We start from the raw sequence: 21,585 nt of genomic DNA, 5'->3' as shown, positions 1-21,585 counted from the left end.
ATGCTAGCTTGATTAGCATGTTGCTAGCATAATGCTAGCTTTATTAGCATGTTGCTAGCATGTTGCTAGCTTGATTAGCATGATGCTAGCATGATGCTAGCTTGATTAGCATTTTGCTAGCATGATGCTAGCATGATTAGCATGTTGCTAGCATGTTTTTAGCAAGATGCTGTTGCCAGGTGGTTGCTAGGGTGTTCTGGGTGGTTGCTAGGGCGTTGCTAGGTGGTTGCTAGGGTGTTCTGGGTGGTTGCTATGGTGTTGCTAGGCAGTTGCTATGGTATTCTGGGTGGATGCTAGGGCGTTGTTAGGCAGTTGCTAGGGTGTTCTGGGTGGTTTCTAGGCAGTTGCTAAGGTGTTCTGGGTGGTTGCTAGGCAGTTGCTAGGGTATTATTGGTGGTTGCTAGGCAGTTGCTAGGGTATTCTTGGTGGTTGCTAGGGCATTGCTAGGTGGTTGCTATGGTGTTGCTAGGCAGTTGCTATGGTATTCTGGGTGGATGCTAGGGCGTTGCTAGGCAGTTGCTAGGGTGTTCTGGGTGGTTGCTAGGCGTTCTGGGTGGTTACTAGGCAGTTGCTAGGTGTTCTGGGTTGTTGCTAGGCAGTTGCTATGGTGTTCTGGGTGGTTGCTAGAGTTTTTTGGTGGTTACTAGAGCATTTCTAGACGTTGCTAGGGTGTTCAGGGTGGTTGCTAAGGTATTTTTGGTAGTTGCTATGGTGTTACTAGGTGGTTGGTAGTTGTCAAATATGGTTACTATGGAGTTTTTATAGAGTTCTTAAAATCTTTAATAACGAGTTCCTTCAGTACGGCACTCGGCCTGCGGCCTCGTGCCTATGGCCGAATAGGCACAAGCATGGAGCAATATCGCAAGGCTACGAGTGTGATATTGCTTAAAAAAATGTAAAAACAAATTTTTTATATTATTTATTGGTTTAGGGTGGTTGCTAGGGAGCTCAGAGTGGTTGCTAGGGTGCTGTAACTGGTTGCTAGGGTGTGGCTATGAAGATTTTAGGCCATTACTTATTGGCTGCTTGATAATATAAATCCTCTGAGGGAGAGAGAGAGGGAGAGAAACGCAGGGGTGTCAGGCCCTTTGGAGTGGAGTGTGTGAAAACGGCAGTTGGGATTCAAATGTTTTTAGAACTCCCCATGTAAAGTCAATGGGACTTTTTTGGCCGCTTTTTCGTCCGCTGTGCGAACATCGTACACCCGATCGCTTAGAAAAGTCATAGCACACCTCTCCTCAATGAGCCGCTCGTTTTGACACCTCACTCAGGGGTCTGTGACAAACGGTGCGGGGCAAGTTACGCGCCAAACTTTGTGTATAATAAGTATTAACAATAACAATAGTGTTGCTTTAAAAAAGCACCACTAACTAGAATGTACATTTCCTGAGGAAAATGTGAAGTGGTGCTTGCAGTGGCAAAACTCGCCACCCGGTTGCTAGGGTGTGGTACATGATTGCATACGAGCCAACAACCATGTCTTTACGATGTTGTGGAGCTGCAATATGGCTTCTATATGTTGCAATATGGTTGCTATGTGGTTCTAAACGGTTGTTATGTTATTCTGGGTGAACACTATACTGTATCATAGGTGTGATTGGCAAAGTACAAAAAAGCAGTAAAATATACGCGCATATACGGTGACAGCACAAACACACACACACACACACACACACACACACACACACACACACACACACACACACACACACACACACACACACACACACACACACACACACATTAACCTTCCACAAACATTTCTTACATTTGAAAGGTTTGATTTGGCTATGCCAGTAATATGTAGAGGCCCTTTTCTCAAATACCATTCACCCTTTTCTTACAAAATGTAGGCTATAGAAATATATGCTTTATCTGATGACATTTTGTGTATGTTTTCTAGAATTAATGAAAAATCTGTATTAATACATTTTCCTTGACAGAATGGAAAATGTATTTAGTACCACATGCATGTACAGACGGTGGATCTGAAAGACGCATAATTTCACATTCAGATAGCTCTCATCACAGGCACTTAAGGAGCGCGTTCTGGACTACCAAGAGGACTAATGCAAAGAACTAAAGCCCCGCCTCACCCAGTTCGGGTAACGGACCTGGTTGAAACACTCATGTATGAGTGTTTCAACCAGGTCCGGTACCAGAACTGGGTGAGGCGGGGCTTTAAGTTCTTTGTATTCACTTGCGACGGCATATGTAAAAAATGTCTGTCAACTCATATCCTTTGCGATCGATAGGCTATCGCACGTTTGTGAAAATACACACAATGTCATCAGATAAAGCATATTCCTATACGTTTTGTCAGAAAAGGGTGAATGGTTTTTGAGAAAGGGCGGCTACATATTAATGTTTGATTTTTGATTAATATGCGCCATGGAGGGAGGGCAAGGCAGTTTGAATACAGTGATAGTGCGCGCGCGCGCGCGCGACCGGCTCTGTCTCTCTCTATGCTCGTTCTTTCAGTAACAAGCGCCCTGTCAAGAACGCTGCAGTCAGTCATCTAAGATATTGTGGATATGGCTTCTATATGTTGCAATATGGTTTCTAGGTGGCTCTAAACGGTTGTTATGTTGTTCTGAGTGAACACTATAGCCTATATATATATTGATAGTTTTAAACTAAGTTCCATTTTTATTTATTATAAAGTCATACGATTTCCTATCATTTGTTTTAATGAAATGTACTAGTTTAGCCTATTTTATTAGTGCATAGAATTTTGACGTGAACAAATGCATAAATCCGCAGACTTATAATCGTCTTCGTTAATGGTCCAGTGGTAACATTTTTGCCAAGCAATTCAGAGGTTCTGTGTTCTAATCCACACTCGTATACGATTTTTTTTTTTTTTTTTTACATCAAAACCGGATAGGTTTACCAGTGGTTGTACATCAAGCATAACATTTCCTATCATTGTCTGTGATATTTTTGCAAAGAAAATTATTTGTAAGAAACAACGTGTATGTCACTTTAAGAGTTGAACGGATCCAAAAATGCCTGCAGCACTGAAACCAGAGCAAGTCCTCTCGCGTTTGAATGGTTTTAAAAAATCATGATAAGTACACTTATTCCAGTATGTACGTTTTGGATGTGTGTATAGCACAGAAAACAGCGCACGAGTCTTGAATGGCTTAAAATCCCATTAAAAGCACTTTTCTGTTAGCACGTTTTGGTTGTGTACAGCACATAAACAGCGCGCGAGTCGTTTCGCGCTTGTAATTATTTAAAATAAAATTTAGATTTTTAGATTTGTGCGTCGTCGAAATGTTTATTTTATAACAAGTATCCGCCACCTGACCTCAAGTAATGTGAAGAACAAATAATTTAACACATTTGTAAAAATGCTCTTTATTTGAATGAGTGGGTGGCTCTTAAAAGAGCCGTTGTTGCCTGGGATGGCAGAGGAGGTAGACAAGGACATGGTGGCTTCAGCTTTGGAGTTCCACCCGCAGAGCTTCTCGGAGGTTGCCCAGCAGAAGCTGGTTTCCCTCTGGGTTCAGGTGGACTCCGTCTCTGCACAGATGGGAGAGGCAGATGTTTCTTTGCCGAATGCAGCGCATCTGTCTCCCTGCCAAGAAGCCAGCCACCTTCCCATTGATCCAGCGCCGGCCCTTTTCCACGCCGTAGCCAGTCCTGGCTCTCTGACCTCTCCAAATCAGACGAGGGAGAATGTGGGAAAAGACCAGCCTGGTACTGGGAAACATCGTGAAGCATGTGGCCAGGTCACGCTTTATTTCCCGAAGGAAACTCAGACGATCGCGGCCCCCGCGACACAAACTGTTCCCACCCAGGTGGATAATCAGTATATCCGGAGCTGGATCTCTGGCCCGGAGAGAATGCAGAGCTGGAAGCAGCTGCTCCCAGAGTCTACCTCCTCTGCCATCCCAGGTGATCTCACAGCGCAGATCAAGATTCTCATCGAGGCGCTGCTCACATATGTAAGAATGCAACCTGCGAATGATAGAGCTACCAACGATCCAAACTCGTGGTGGTGCCATCTCAAAGAAGAGTGCGGGAACTGTGAATTACCGCCAGTATTTATGATGAATGCTGCACGTTTGATTGGCTGTTGTTGCGTATACAGGCCCCACCCAACAGCACTTCAGAGCAATCAATGAATTATTATCGCACATTTATGCCAACTGATTGCTCATAATGCTTATGATTTGTGACAGTTAATGTTTGCAGTGTTTATATGGTAATATGGTTTAGACTGATTTTAAGCATTTAAATGACTCTCTTACTATCTTATCTTATCTATGGGACATTCTACCAGAAACGTACATTTCCACTTTAAAAAATCTTGGGGAAAAAAATATATTTTTCTTAAATCTGAACGTTGAGACATATGGAGGACATGTTAAACTATGAGAAACACATATCATCCCATCTCAGCATGTTTTTATGATTAAATAAAATACATTTTTATACGCATTTCACCCCTAAAATGTCAGGCCCTGTCACAGACAAATTTGTATTATGTTAGAATGGTTTCCTAATGAATTTCTTTGATACAGATAGCATTTTCTTATTGATCACATGTCCCTGATTGTATCTAACATGGTTTTATAATTCCTTTAAGAAATATAAGTAACTTTTCGGTCAACTGTAGTACACAAAATCACAGAATACCCGCAGGCACTCATATAGTTGTAAAATAACTACCTTTACATAGGAGATTTTTATAAAAACATAGTAGTGGATATATACCCCCACCTTCATCTACACAGTTAAAGAGATTAATTAATTAATATTTCCTCAAATAGTACACTTTTATCATAATTTCCTGTGTGACAGGACTGACCATGGCGTGACAGGACTGACGGTACTGTGACAGGACTGACTTTATGGATTTTGATGATGCAGAAAAAGTTATGTTTTGTGTTCTTTATTTAAGTTTTGATTGGCATTTCTTTTTAAAATTATTATTATAATTTTAATGTTAAAGTAATATTAGACTATGGTAAAATTCAGCCAAGGACATACATAATATTGCCAAAAGTATTGGGACAGCCCTCCAAATAATTGAATTTAGGTGTTTAAATCACTTCCATGGCCACAGTTGTATAAAAATCAAGCACCTTGGCCTTCATTTTACTATTGCATGCGTTAAATACATAACATATGCAATAAATGTAATAAAAAAGAACAATAACATTAATTTGTAAGGCCGTGTCACACAGGAATGTGACAGGGCCTGATGTGACAGGGCCTGACGGTTGGCCATTGTAAACTGCCATTACTCAGCCTGCTAGCATGCTAGCATAAAAACTGTTAACATGCAAGCAAGGAATTTCAATAACCTTTTTAGACATGTTTTGGATTTAAAACATTTTCATTATTTTCTGGAATGTTTAACCGTGACAGGGCCTGACCCTTTAGCTCGTCTTCCTAAAAAAAACATACAAAAACAAGCTTAAAATCATACAATTCAATGAAACAATTCAGCCTTAATCAATGTAAGCTTCACCTGGGTCAAATGATGTCACTTCCTCTGAGTGATACCCTTAAAGGTGTATTTCACACATTTTATGTAGAGTTTTATGTAAACGTGACAGGACTGACCAAAACATGGGGACAGTTGTAAAATAGAATTTATTTGTAGAATTTATATATAATTTTATGTTTTTGATCAGTTGATGTGAATGATAACAGCTTAAACTTGTTATTGATGAGTTTTTTTTTTTTAAATAACAGTTTGTAGCATAACAAAACTATGAAAGCTGTAGCTCCAATTTGGCTGAGGACAAGGGCATGGACAGGATTTGTAATTTTCAAAAGTGTTTTTAATAAAGAAAAAAATATCTGAGAACCTAATGAATGACATATTCCTTTACAGAACAACTCACAGAAATCAACTATGAGCCAGTTTTAGAAATTTTTGGATGAAATACTTTTTTATTCACTGTAACAATTCAAGGACAGATAATGTACGTTTCTGGTAGAATGTCCCCTATACTATCTGTGAATATATGTACAATAACAAATTTTAAAAATAAATAACTTTTAACGATGTCCAGAAATCTAGAAACAGTACATTGAGTTTATCGTTTAATGAGATCTATTAGTATGTATTATTAATTCCGAGAATTTTCACGTGAATAAATGTAGATCCGCGTCTATTGTCTGTCTACATTACTGGGCCAGTGGTTGAATTTTTGCCACGCGTGTCAGAGGTTCTATGTTCTAATCCGCAATTATAATAGTTTTTTTTTTTTACTAACCAAACAGAATATGCTCATTAGTGGTTGCATATCAAGCAGAGACACTTTAGTGTGCATTTTGTTGTTATTCCACCGGAATCTCAGCACAGAAGCTAAAGAGGTTAATGTGTTGTTCGTTACCACGACTACCGTCTGCGTCCCTGAGCAATACTGAGCAACAGTGCGCAGCGTATTACATTATTTTTTATTGTTTTAAATGGCACAACTCACTCGTTTCTGTGAAGGACCCAGAAGAGGAATGCATGCAACGTTACTTTACACACAGACACTTAACTCTGACACCCCATTGATCGCTCTGCACATAAGTACAAATATTTTTGGTTGGAATAATATTGTGTTAAATTATAATTCATTTTCATTGTTTTTCAACTTCATTTAAATTTGTAGTTGAAATAAAAATTAATGAGTATTTTAAAGTTTAGAATTAAGAAATGAGAAAATTATATGTTAATACATACCACACCACCTGGTCGTAACAGCGATCACTGGAAGCCACTTATGCTCATCAGATCGCATAGTTTATTGGAATATTAATAGAAAAAATGATTTTGTCTTAATAAATGAAATGAACTTCTAAATGTATCAATATTCCTCCAATTATGCACACTTCTGGATTAAAAGCACATTTAGATGCTGTTCAGTGAAGCTGTGTGAAGACAGACGTGTCTGATTATGAATGCATGTTATTCTTTTCAAAGCATCAAACATTAATTGATCGTTGATATCCTGTACATGTTGTGGTCTTGATTTTATAAATGTTGAGTATATAAAGCTAATTTAAATGTAAGATTTTAAATTACCCTCTTACCATCTTAAAGAACCATCTGTGAATATACCTGGATGTTCTCTGAAGTTCACAAGAAAATATTCTTACTGTGCCAATGAGTAACTTTCAATAAAATTCAATAAAGACAAAAACACAGTATGTACCAATTAACCAAATGTTTATTGAAGAGAATTTTTTTTTTAAACGCCTGTTGTTCCAGATCCTACCCAGCAAATGGATTAGATCCTACAGTGTTGTACTAGTTATTAGATATACTTTGTATTAAAATGATCTTTACAGCATTACCCCTAAGATTATGAAAAGCCTAGAGATAAAAAAAGAGATTATTTAGCCTATAGTGCAGAGAATTTTGTTGTGAATACATTTGTAAAAATGCTCTTTATTTGAATGAGTGGGTAGCTCTGAAAAGAGCCGTTGTTGCCTTTAAAAGGACATTTGGCTTCAGCCATTTTGGCATTCCACCCGCAGACCTTCTCTCAGGTTGCTCAGGAGAAGCTGGTTTCCCTCTGTGCTCAGGTGAACCCCGTCTGAATGCCATGCTGAATGGCGCGCATCTGTCTCCCTGGATATCCTGAGGGCAGAGGAGGTAAAACATATATGATAATGTTAGTGAATTTATTTGAATTGTTCTGATTCTCCAAGACTTATTGAGCAGCATAGTTGATGGGTCAAATGTAAGCCTGGCAAAAGACAATTTTTGCTCTGTCACTTCTGAGAACCACCATGCACGTTAAAATCAAAGCTTTTTACATCAAATCATACATATTTGAACAAAACCCATGGTTTTTCCTGCATTTAACTTTTTTAGCATTTATTAATCTTTGTTAGTGATTTTTAACATTTACTAATACCGTACATTGTTAAAATCAAAAGTAGTAAATGCTAACATTAGTAAATGCAGTGAACTAACATGAATAAACTTTGAACAGCAGTTTTTAAAATAAATAACATTGTCAAAAATAAATAAATAAAATTAAGTTCATACAGGAGTGATTAAAATCATAAAGCGCAAAGCAAGTTGTTGTTAGCTAGCGGTTACTTTTATTCAATTGTTAGCTATATGGTAGAAAATTAAGGCTATTAGTTAAAATGAACCTTTTGATGCTACTTTTTTTAGTTTAACTTTTTAATATCAATATGATTATATAACAAAATTATAATTTTATCTTACAAAACTATGAAATCCAGTGGTAAAATCTGCTCTTTTTTTTAAATAAGAGGGCAAGATAGGACAACAGTGTCTGTTGGTCACCAACAAAGACAATTTTTGACCCGGGAAAAACCCTGAAACCATTGTATAATAAAATGCACTGAAACACTAGACCTTATTAGTAGTATTGACAAACTTTACCTCAGTCTGCTTCTTCCTCTGCTTCTTCATTCTTCAGTGTTGCCCTCAATGCCATAGATATTTGGACCTGTTCTCTGGGCATGAAACTAATAAATGAACAATGGGATCACTAATACACCCGTACTAATAAAAAAATAAATAAATAAAAAACTCAGAAATAAAACTTACGGAAAGAAATTGGCACATAATCTGGTATCCAGCTCGTCATCGTCATTGATGTAGCACACGTGATCTTCTCAGACAATCTGAATTCATTTGGCTGGTTCCTGAAAAACATAAAAATCTAAATTAGATTCAAATATAACATTTCTATTCAAATGCGGTTATGAAAAGCAGTAGTACACCGACTGAAGCAAAATCTTTGAACACTTAGCTTTAGAAGGTATATTGCACACTCATATCCAGACAGGACTGCTATGGTCTCCCAATTCTTCCTGCAACTTTACAGAAGGGCACATATCAATCATAGAATAGCAGGGGACTGCATATCCCGCACAGATTGTCACAAATTGTGTAGATTGAACATCAATTCAAGTTAAAATGTATGTTATAAGGTCAAAATCAAACATTACAATGGTGTCTTGCTACTTCTCTCTTTCCCTTGTCTTTTATAACTTACTGCCACTGTTGCTCTATGACTGTCTGTGTCCTCCCTGGAGTTGTCACACTATTCCTCCGTCCTTCCTGCTGCTGCTGAGGTTGCTCCTTCCTCGTAGCTCAGTGGCATAAACCCTAAACATGACCTAACCACAATCTAACCGCAACACGACCATACGCGCCAACCCGTTTGATTAAGGCTGTCGAAGCCCCGCTGATGTCACGTATGCAGGTCCATTGGCAACGGTTCCGTATGGCATACTACCTAACAACCCGACCATACGCGCCCAACCGTTTAACTAAGGCTGTTGAAGCCCCACTGGTGCGTTATAAAGCAGTTTCAGTGGCAAACGGTTCCGTATGGCATACTAACCTACCACAAAACACAACGATATCTGTCCACCAAAAAAACCCGAATTAACGCAAAATACAGTAAACGGGATTGTGATAACTATGATAACTATGCAAGACACCCGACTGAAGGCACAAATCCGGATGAGAGATGTAAATATGATCCAACAGAGTGTTCTTTTTAGTTGTTGCTGTGGTGATCAGTTGCGTGTATCCTTTAGACTGAAACAATTCCAGAACAGTTTTATTCCCTGTGCAGAGGAGATCCTCATTAAAATCGCCACAGATTATGACAGGATGTTCGTCCACGATGTCCAAATAATCCAGCAGACTCTTCAAGTTTTCCAGGAATCCTTCGAATCCGTAGTGTGGTGGCCTGTAGACAGCAGCGATTGTTGCTTTGATCGGGCTATCTACTTTGATGACGACATACTCCAGATCGGTCACATTTTGTACAAACTGCCTAGGCTGAGCTGAAATATGCTCTTTGCAATATATTGCAACTCCACCGCCAGCTTTCTGTGCAATTTCTTGGTGTGTCGAGTAGGAGACATGTCTGTTACGCAGAAACATGTTGTATCCATCCAATTGGACGTGAGGTGTAGTGAATGATCCGGTCAGGTGAGTTTCCGTCATGCAAAGAATATCCGATAGAAGCAGTTCATGATGGCATCTGATATCTTCAATGTGGGATGACAGTCCTTCTGTGTTGTGATGAATGATTTTAAGCGTTTGATCCATGTTGGTTTCCCTCACCTGCTGCAAAAGTGGCATGATTCCTTCGAATGTTGCTCTGGTCATGTTTCCCAACGAGGCTGTGACTGTAGGATCTGCATATATCTTCTTTTCACTGAAGTCCGTGATGTGCAATCCACGAAGTGAAGTCGTTCTGCTGAGGGCAACGTAGGCCATTCCCGGCTCGAAAATCTTCTTCAGTGACACCACGGCATTCTCCATTGTCATGCCTTGAACTTTGTGAGTTGTGCAGGCATAAGCTAACTTGATGGGGAATTGTCGACGAACTGCTCCTTTGCTAAGAGTTTCTTCGGATCTCTCGATGTAAACCAAGTCATCTTCTTCACCTTGCACCCTTTTGCGGTGTTTCCTGCCTGCGTTTGGATTGTCGAGCTGAAGTCCTAACATTTGCACGGTGTCGAATCCATCTTTTGTCTTATTGACAATGTTTGCAATCTTTCCAAAACACCCGTTGACTATTCCATCTTCAACGTCCAAATTTCTAGTCACCATTATGCGTACTCCCAACGCAATTTGTATGGTGTCAGGCAAGTTGTCCTTTTTTCCGGTGATGGGCTTCTTTTGTCTCTTCATCCCTCCTGTTCTGGGGTCTTTCCTGTAGTCCTCGGCATCGATGGTAATGATGTCAGTGTGAAGAGCATGAATTGTTTTGGTATTGTGTGCGTGAACTTCCTTGTTGGTGGCAAATATGTGAAGTGCATCACACGGGCAGTCTTTGGGGTCCTTCACAGCCTGGAGTAGCAAAGCTCTATCTTGTTCGGCAAGATCATCGGTCTTCTGCTTCACCCGTAGGCGGTTTAAAAGTTGGGCAAAAGCCAGGTCTTCTTTCTGACGCATGATCTCGGTGAGGGTAATCATTTGGAAATGGTCTTTCCAGAAGTCCAAAACATCCTCTTCGTAAACGCAGAGTGGTTTGGCTTTACCCAGAGGTGGCAGTTGGTAAAAGTCACCCACGGCGAGGACAGAGATTCCCCCGAAAGGTTTCTTGCTGCCTTTGATTTGCTGACATCTCCAGTTTATGTAGGCAAAAAGATCCTTCGAAATCATGGACACTTCATCGATGATAAGAATCTCCACATCGCGTAGTCTTGCTCGTAGTTCATCTAGGGCATTTCCAAGTCCTTGATACGGTGGCTTCAGATTCCTTGGAAGTTTTAATATGGAATGCAGTGTTCTACCGGATATGTTGAACGCTGCCGTTCCAGTAAACGCACTCAAGAGCACCGTAGGCACGGACAGATCTCCTTCCTCCCGTAGTCGAGGCAGTTGTCGCAGAATTTTGGTCGCTTCCGTGTATATGCACTTGATGACATGTGATTTGCCACAACCAGCACCACCTGACATGAAGTAGAAAAACTGTTCTGGATTATGACCCCACACACGCTTCTGACACCACTGGCAGACCGTGTAGAATATGGCTGCCTGTGTCTCGTTTAGACTCCTGAACATCTTCCTTACAAATTCAATGCTCATCTGCGGTGCCTCTATTTGTGGCACGACTCCATCTCCATGTTCAAGAATCTGAAATTCTGGGACATCGTCTTGTACATCCTCATCATCTGGATTGATGTCTTGTCGTTCTGCAACGCACTCTAAACGATCCACTTCAATTTCAGGTGCAAAAGCGGTCCACGCGTTCTCGGATGGCCCTTGCTGTTGCAGCTGATCGAACGCCTTATCCACCTCGTCGCTGTGTTTTTCAAACTTTTCCTTGTTTACTTGCACTACGGCACAGACAGGGAAAAGCACACGATGGTGGGTAGGTAGTTCCACCTTTGCACTCTTGTAAAACGTCTCATATGTCGGAAATCTAGGCGGTTTTAGCTGTTCGTTGCTCCGATGTGGCATATAAAGCTTAAGTAATCTACTGTAAAACTTTTCGGGTTGTTTTTCCTCCGAAAAACGTGCATACCTAATAACTGCAGCCTTCCCAGATGTTCTCTTCTGAAAAAAACCCATGCCGTTGAGCAGCTGGTGAACGTTCTTGCCTTTAGTTTGTTGACCGTACACGATGCGGCACTCCGAAGCAAAATCTGCCAGACACATCTTTTCAAAGTCATGCGTTTGAGGCCTTGCTCTGTATTTATCAATCATCCCTGACATCCACACATCCTCCGAATCGGGATTTTTATTTTGTAGGACGCTTAGGGGAAGACTCATCTTTAGCGTGTCATCATCCGTCGGTAGAAACACAACACTTCGTGAACACTTCTTCAATGGTAAGCTGCATGTTCGTGCCACAGACTCCTGAGCGCTAACTTGCCTGTGTTTGGAGTAGGCTTGCATTATCTGCTTCATTTCATCTTCCTCGCCAACGTTCGTCTCACGCACACTCTTGATTACGTTCTTAAGTAAATCGCCCATTTCATGCTCCGGTTTGGAAATATATGAAAGCATATACATAACGCAGCTAAAAGCGTCAAGAACGAACTGAATGTCCATATTAGCGTTCCATGCCCTCAACAAATCGGGATTGTATCCATTCACCCAAGACTCCTTTGGATCACGCTTCAGCAGAATCACGTTGGCATTGGACAATGCTTCGACGTTGTCATTGTAGTCATCGATGGACAACTTACTCTTTGTCAGTAGGTCTGACAAGCTGTCAAAGGAGGCTTGGGGGTCATTCAACTGATCCCACACCGGTTTGAGTTTTGCCCTGGCTTCGCTCATTGCCTTTTGAGCAGCCTCCCGTCTCAACTTCCTTCTTTCTGCTTGATTTTGGGCTTTCTCTTGCTCTTCTTCAGGACGCTGTGGTTGTTTAGATGCAAACATGCAGCTTCCAGATGGAGAAGTGTCCGTGTCATCCTCTTCTTCAGGACGCTGTGGTCGCGGACGAGTGATCGTGGTGCTAGACACCGGTAGTTTGGGGAACCCAAATCGACACAAAAGATTTCCCTTCTTACAGGACTTTGAGTGGTTCCTGCTGTGAAGCTGGACCTCTGTGACGATCTTGTGAAGCTCAGGATCAGCCGAGGGATCGGGCAATTGGCAGGTTATGTTGCGGTCAATAAAGTCACAAACATCCTTGTCAGAATCCTTTTCAAACTCGGGTGCGTCCTTTATCCAAACAAGAAGATGGATATGTGGGCTCCCTCTAGCTTGAAACTCCACTCGGTAAAAGTAGTCCTCAACTTTACCAATGGGTTGGGCAGGCGACAAAAGCAGATGAGTCATTAGCGCATCCACCCGCTTCTCAAACATTCGCATAACGGTCACTGGATTGCTTCGGAGGATTTCACACTTTGTCGTCCAGTCAAGCTCGGAAAAGTCGACGTGTTCACCTTGCTGGGCCTTGATTGCTGTAATTACTTCAGGCCATCTCATTTCGGCTGCACTGAATGTGCAAAAAAACGTAGGGGTTCCTAACTGTCTTATCATAGCCTGTAGATCCCTCAAAGTTTTCTCCCAATACGATGGAGAGCCTCTCAGTGGTTGCATGAACCGTGTGGCGTCTTTGTTGTGTACCAATCTTTCAATCTCCCGGTTGTCTTGAAGCAGTCTGTTAGAAATTCTTCGGCCGTCTCTTGTGAGAGGTTTGCCTTTTCGCAACTGAATAGACATGCTGTTTCTAGCCATTTGCGTTTCTATTACAAACTGAGCAAAGAAAAGATAACTCTGATCTTTTGCAAAACGCGTGTCCACGCTGAACAATCTCGCGTTGAAATACATACTGGGAGATATTGAAATTTGTCTTTCCTCGTCAATGGAATTCTGTCCAGTGGGGAATTGAACAGGGAACGCCATGGCTTCCAGCTTTGGGATTTTGAAAAATCCAACAGGCTTTTGTCCTTGTGCAGGTGCGATACTAAATATTCCCTCACCGTACGACAAGATCTCATGTCCGATGTCGGGCGGCTGCATGCACGTGTCTAATGTGAGCCCGGGTCGAAGCTCATCATTTTCCTCGACGCTAACGTGTTGCTCATCCTGCTCAGCAACATCGACTTCTTGTTGCATCTCAGAGACTTCAGCTTCCTCGTCTAGGTGACTTTCAGAGACATCAGCTTCCTCTTCTAGGGGACTTTCAAATACAGCAGATTCTCTTATGGAGATATCCCTGTATTCCGAATGCATTGCTTTCAGCTTCGATAAAGCTGCAAGCACGTTATGCATATTCACCGTGTGGAAGTGCTGGTATCCTTTAAACTTAACGTGTCTCTTCAGCTTCACCTGCAGCAGCTGGGCCTCACTTCTTGGTCTTGGCAGAGAGTTGACAGTCTTCTCCATCTCGGAGGGCACACACACGACGGCACCACGTACTGCTCTCTGCTGTCCTTTGGGTAATGCAACTATTTTAGCAAATGGTAAAATTTTTGCAATGAGTTGACGTTCAAGGACATTTAATTCATCCAATTCCGCAGGGATTGGTGGCAACTCCAGTTTGTTGGCTGCTGCAATTGAAGACATCTGTCCTCTCTTGAGGTGGCTGTCACAAGTGGGGCAAATCCATTCCTGTCTTCTCTCTTCTGGAACTACGCAGCAACCTGAGCAGGCATTATCACAAGTGTGAACATACTTCCCGGTTAGGCAAGACGCTGCAACATGAACGTTTTTGTTATAACTTGTTCTATTACAGACCTTGACTTGATTAGGAAACAGGGCTCTGTGACAGACTGTGCAGACATGTGTAGGGCCATGCTGAATCTTACACCGGAATGCATGTATGGCACTTTCCATCACTTTGTTAACCAAAGGCTGGGGTGTTTCCTGTCTAGGACGGATGTAAGATGTATATTTCTTTTTTATCCTGAGTGCGCATTGCAACCGATGAAGAGCGTGATATGCAGCATTGCCGGCACATTTTTGGGTCTTGCGTAGAGTACATCGCAGGATGTGATGTGCTCTGAACTCTGGGTCACCTGCATATCTCTTAACCATGTAGGCTTTCATTTTCCTCTGGAAGAGAGTATCTGTGCTGTACCTCTTCTTGATGTACTCTTTCTTCTTCTTTTGGAAGAGAGCATCTGTGCTGTACCTCTTCTTACTGTATTCTTTCATCTTCTTCTGGAAGAGAGCATCTGTGCTGTACCTCTTCTTAATGTACTCTTTCTTCTTCTTCTGGAAGAGCGCATCTGTGCTGTACCTCTTCTTACAGTATTGTTTCATCTTCTTCTGGAAGAAAGCATCTGTGCTGTACCTCCTCACTATGTACCCTTTCATTTTGTTTCGGAAGAGAGCATCTTGATTATACTTAACCTTAATTGCTTCTTTTTTCTTTGATTTGTATTGCAAAGAAGTCACATACCTCTGTCTATCATAATAAAAATGTTTATGTTTTCTGGTGGCATAAGATGCAGCTGTGTCGTTAGGTTCTCCGCTTTTTTCTGAAATTTTAAATGTTTTACGCATTTCTTTTCTTCTCCTGTGCTTATTTGTTTTACCTACCGCTTCTTGGTTTTCAGCTCCTGAGCCGACAAGACTTACTTTGGCTCCAACATTTGGCACTGGTTCTGGTAGAGGTGAAATCACTTGTGATACCTGTTCACAAACAGATGTTGAAGGCAGTTGGACAGACTGTTGCTCCGTTTCAAATGATACCGGCATGAATTCATAGCTGGTCTCATCACCACGATCTCGGAAGATCTTGAGAACTCTGTCTGCCATGTCACTCAGGTGGGTGAAAGTCAACATGACAGCAGTTCCATGGCCAGTAGGATGGGGCAAGCCTGCAGCAGTCCTCGAGTGTGAATCGAAGTATCCGTACCTTCCAGATCTGTCTCTGAACACAGCAATACACTCTGGAGCGACAAGGAGCAAAGCATGACTGACATCTGTGGAGAGACACTGTAGCCTTTCAGTGAGAGGAATCCACCACTCTTCAGTGCCAGGGGTCCCTGTGGCTCTGAGGTATCCAAACATCACTCCTGACTTCAGCACATTATGTGTCTGGTGAAATGATGCAACGCTCAACGGTACGTCCTCCATTGTCAGATGGTTGCGATTAAACCTCCCTTCAGCAATAAGCTGCATTTTAATATAGACATAACACGCATCTCCATCCTCTAAAACTCTATCAAGGTCAGACATCTTGAACGTAATCCCTTCACTCTGATTAGCTAAAAATGCCAACGCTACACACGTGCACTGATGATTTCTAGAGAAACTCTCATACCTATCATCACCTTGACAATGAGATGCCTGCACAGACAAAACCCTGGGTGCAATATCACTAGCTTCTGCATACGTTCTACCCGAAAACTGAGCTACAGCTGCACTGGTGCCTGCCTGTTCAACCTGTAAATAATCATTCATGGAATTAGGCTGTTGGTAAAAATTAGTGTTAAATTGCACTTCATAGTGTTTGGGACAAAGACATTTTTGCTAAACAGTATTAAAGATAAACTGAAAAACTAAAGAAAAGGCATTGAAAATTAAAGATTAATTAATTAATTTGATTAATTAGTGATTCAATTTAACAATTTACATTGTAATAAATGTGCTATACGGATTTGCATGTGTGTGAGACAGAGCCGCTTGTATGGAAGTAAAATAATAACAAATGTGTACTGTAGCCTACACACACTGTCTGGTATTGGTTATTGGTGTTGGAGCATTTTTACGAGTACGAGTACATGAGCTCAGTATCGGGCCCGATACTGATACTGGTATCGGTGCATCCCTAATGGAGATTATCAATCGGCAATCTACTGATATTCATATACTTATAGCAAGTGAGCATTGTTGTTTTTTTGTTTATTTCTAGAGCTGCACGATTAACAGAAATTAATCGAAATTACAATTTGGCTTAGTGTGAATATTTAAAAAATTGCAATATTTTAATTAAATAAGTATATGCGCAGCACTGAGATCAAAGCGGATCGACACCAGTTCACAGTAAATGCTACTGCAAGCACTGTAAATTTGAGTCACTTATAAAAGGTGTATTTGAAAATCATAGAATAAGGCAGAAATTATATTATTTTAAAGTGTTGTATAGTAGAGATGCACCGATTGATCGGCTGGTGACCGGAATTGGCCGATTTTCACGTGATCGGCGACCGGCCGGTCAGTCTGACAAATGCCGATTTTATGCCGGTCAAATGCACTCGGGAGCCGCATTATTAACATCGCGCAACATCAGCATCACACGTGCACACGGAACGCACATGTAGGAAACCTCGTCCGTTCAGACCGCAAGCGCGTATTTTTTTTCATTGTGCATGTTAATCAATGAGTGCATTCACAACGGAAGCGGGAGCAGGAGCGTCGCGAGCAGTGAAGCGCGTGTTTCGGCGCCGAGTCTATTTGCTGCACTACTCACGCTCAATTAAAGGGAAAGCACACTTTTGATGGACAAAATAGCCTAAATAGGGTTTCACAAAAAAAGTGCCCAAAATGCACAGAATTTGCGTGTTTTAACAAGAACTGGAGTAGGCTATGAAGACTAATATTTATAGAAAATGTAACTTACCCATTTAAACTTGTTTTATTATTCAGTTTGTACAAGTGATGGCAATAGGCCTGTGTGTGTGTGTGTGCTTTGAAAAATATCTTTATACTGCAAGGCTATATTTATTTTATTTTTTATTTATATATTATTTTATTGCCATTCCCTGTTTTCATACAGACGTTTAGTTTGCTAAATATATAAAACAATTATTGGATATTGAATGTGAAAAGGAAATGGTTCTTCCATAACACTGCACTTTAGATGTGTGTGAATTACCCACACCTGGAGTAATTTATATAGTTCAATTTTATAGCATTTATAAACAAATATGTACTATGCAAATTGTAAAATGTTCTATTACAGAAAAGATATAAAATAAATATTTGTGTGTGCTGTAAAGTGGTTAGAAAAAAATGAAATCGGAATCGGCTAAAATCAGTATCGGCAGGTCAAACTTAATGAAAAATCGGAAATCGGAATCGGCCCAGAAAATTGTAATCGGTGCATCTCTATTGTATAGTCATAAAGTCATTATGATTAGCATTGCAGGGTCCAGGCTGCGACCAAAAAAGTCGTCATATACGACCCTTTTTTTGAGAATTTGCGAGTTAAAATTTGATGTGGTCGCATTTGTGAAATCGTGACAGCCCTAGTCCCAAACATTAAGGTGCCCTGTAATGAGCATGTTGCAAGACACAGATATCAATAGTACCTGGTTAATCCTGGAGGGTCTGGTCTGGTCATCCTCCAGGTCCAACTTTCTCCTACGAATTTTTTGAGCCTGAGATCTCTTTCCTTTCCGCGGCATCCTTTAAAATATGAAGAGATAAAAAGAAATGACAAAAAATGATTCTTCACAAATGTATCTGTTTAACTCACTAATTTGAGTGAATTAAGTACATTTTAAAAGTAGAGATTTTACTTTCAAGTCTCAAATCATAAAAAGTAGCCATGGATTTCTTTTTAATACTCAAAAGTAATATTTAAATGCACTTATTTGTTAGTAAAATTCATTTTAATTGGACATTCTCACTTAGGTAGGCACATACTTTGAACGTTCTCCAGATGTAACAGCTGTTGAGCCTAAAAAGATAGATAAAACCTGTAGTACTCTCAGGAAGAAAACAAACAGTTAAACAAGAACAACGAAAGAGACACTGTGTAAACTTGTAAATTGCAATAAAGTTTTTTTTTTGGGGGGGGGGGGGGGGTGGTAGGTGGTGGGTCGGTGGGTTGAGGTGGGCGGGGGGGGTGAAGGTGGAGGGGGTGGGTGGTGAAGGTGGAGGGGGTAGGTGGTGAAGGTAGAGGATGTGGGGTAAGAAATGAAATAAACTGCTCTCTGTAGAAAACGCCAAAACACAAGGAACCTGAAAAATATATAAAAACAGACATATTAAGGCACAGGGACTACAATTATGGCGATGGGATGAAAATGCCATAATACAGCTTTTAAGAAACAATATTAATACTAACCAGAGAGAAAAGTACAGCAGAAAATGTAGGTTGTGCTCTGATCAGTCAGTCTAAAAAAAAAAAAAAAGACAACATAATGAAATTTATGATAATGATTAGCAATTTATCTCAAGAATTTCTTTTTTTGGAATACTCTTATATTTTCTAGAAGCCGAGTTATGTCAAATATGCTGCCTAAAACCTGTGATGGACCAACCATCCAGCAAGTTTACTATATAGGACAAGTAGGTACAGGACAGTTAAATGTAGTCTTAATTATTTGTGGCATAAACAAAACAGTTTTTTTCTAATAGCTTTTATATTTCTGATCATTTTTAAACTATAAAGATTTTCTTATCAACAAGCCAAATCTGAAGCATTTTGTATTTGTGGCCATGTCCCTAATTAAACCTTTACCTTTGAAATGCAGTAAGGAATGCTTGTGAATCAGTATTCTGAAACAGAGAAAAAGAGTGTCATAAAACTCAACACCACACTCACAAACCATGTAACTTGAACTTTCATTGCAAATAATAACACTGGAAAAAAAGCTGAACATGTTCACCTCACTCCAGTCTAAACTAAATGATTTCTACAAAAATGTTTGTCATTTTCTACAAAAATCTACACATTGTTATATAAATAACCTAAAAATACTGTAGTTTATTAAGGTGAAATCTTGCTAACCACTATTAATAATAAAAAATGGGGTAAGCACTTCTGAGTTCTGAGTAAATTATGTTTGTAACACTTTACAGTATGGTTTGATTTAACATTCATGTATTACGCTAACTAACATTAACTAACCATGAATAATACATTTGTTCCTGTATTAATTAATTGTAGTTAATAAAAATAAAGCTTTTCATTGTTTGTTCATGTTTCTTCACAGTGCATTTACTAATGTTACCAAATACAACTTTTGATTTCAATAATGTAGGCTACTAGTAAATGGTGAAATTAACATTAACAAAGATTAATGGTTTATTAATAGTTAATGTTAACTAATGTAGTTAACAAGAGTTTGATAAATGGAACCTTATTGTAAAGTGTTACCTGCTGTTATACACCGATTCAGAGATTAGTGTTGGACAGATCAGTTGTTTTAACAATTCATTAAAGTGAATCGGTTCAAAAGAGTCATTAGTATGCGAGTCGTACGTGTACGCGTTGTGATTATCCCAGCAGTTAGGACATCGCACAAGATTGAACACATTTCATCTCTGAATAGTTTACTGAAAGTGTGTTTTATGTCATTTGAATGTGAGTAACGATTTTCAGAGAAAATGAGGCAACGGCGTTTTTTTCCAGCACAATTCACCCATTCAGGGTGAAAAATTACAAAATTACATTCTTAAATCTCAGAATGCTCTACGTGAAACTTTGTTATTTCTACCTTTTACCATCGTGTTATTTGATTTTGATAAATTGCGGGAGTGAGAAGAGAGCAAGACATCGCTTTGAAGACGTTAGAGTGCGCGCGCGCCGCTGGGGCTCTCTCCCTCTCTGCTCGTTCTTTCAGTGCGTGCACTTTCACATGCGCAGCAGTCATCACTCACCGATCAAATAAGGCTCTGGCAGGACAAAAATTCGTAGGAAAAACCCAGAAACAAAGCTGTCTATCTACAGTGCAAAATTCATTTCTTACATAATTTTGCACTTTGTGGTTTATGATTAGAGAATTCTGTGACGCAGCGCGCACTGAAATCAGTTCTCACCGGATTTCTTCACCGGTGACTAATCTAACAGCCTTTGATTGGACGTTGTATTTTTAAACTCAGCAGAAACGCGTGTGATTGGCTATAGTGCTCAACACTGCATTTGATAGCCATGAACACTGATGTAATGCACCAATCGACATTATTTTATCATAATTCTTTAGTACCATAAAATATATTCTAACTATAACTTAACTAAAATAAAGTGAATTTATTTTTAATTGATAAAAGTTACACTCAAGGTATTTGGTCGGTTCTGAGGCCGACCCACAATCTATAAGGAATATCTGAAGAAAAACATATTCATTTTGTTTCTTCACCACTCCTCAAAATACTGTGAATCTCGTCAACGTAGTAATCGATGCGTTATGCGTCACATCATGCTTTAATAATGACCAAAATGCTGCAAATATAGTGAAGCTGGTGTCTCTATCCTACTTGAAACCATTTCAAACAGATTGTAAACGCGGATTTGTGTAGCTGCTAACATGAAGCACGTGACCGCAAGGCGCGAAAAGCAATGTTATCAACTCAATCTTGAGAAATACCAGTAAAACACTCATGGAACTCCCGTTATATTAAAAGCTAAATACAGAGAAAAAAATAATTTCTTAACGTTACATACATTATATTTACACTTTGTGGTTTATTAGAGAATTCTGTCAGTGAGTGCGCACTGAAATCGGTTCTCACTGACTAATCTAGCAGCTAACTGCCTTTGATTACGTTACATGAGGAAACTTTGACGCTGCCTTTGACATGAAGCGGCATCAATCGACAATTTTCATAATGATATTTCTGAGGCCATATGCATTAATACAACAGAGTAACAGTTACCAGAAGTATTGTACATTACCATTTAATCTACCATGCTTTCGCTTAAAATAAGCGCCAAAATAACACACTCCTCACACAGTATTTAAGCTATTGTAAGCTACACA

General features: G+C 40.0%; 1 long non-coding RNA gene across 2 annotated transcripts; it reads right to left on the bottom strand.

The window, feature by feature from the left end:
* Positions 1 to 7,315: 7,315 nt before the first annotated feature.
* LOC309493499 lies at positions 7,316 to 18,601 on the bottom strand. Of its 2 annotated transcripts, XR_014203954.1 has the most exons (5): positions 18,524 to 18,601; positions 18,187 to 18,283; positions 8,546 to 8,817; positions 8,378 to 8,463; positions 7,316 to 7,597 (listed from the first exon to the last, which is right to left on the bottom strand). It is a non-coding gene; the product is annotated as an uncharacterized lncRNA (long non-coding RNA). The 2 variants fall into 2 exon arrangements; XR_014203955.1 differs by lacking the exons at positions 18,187 to 18,283; positions 18,524 to 18,601 and adding an exon at positions 8,997 to 10,281 and having other exon boundaries at positions 7,317 to 7,597.
* Between the last annotated feature and the right edge of the window lie 2,984 nt (positions 18,602 to 21,585).

The sequence above is a fragment of the Leuciscus leuciscus genome, assembly GCF_965113295.1.
Source record: "Leuciscus leuciscus genome assembly, chromosome: 1".
NCBI lineage: Eukaryota > Metazoa > Chordata > Actinopteri > Cypriniformes > Leuciscidae > Leuciscus > Leuciscus leuciscus.
Note: the sequence above shows the minus strand (reverse complement) of the source record. Positions and strands in the feature narration are given on the sequence as shown.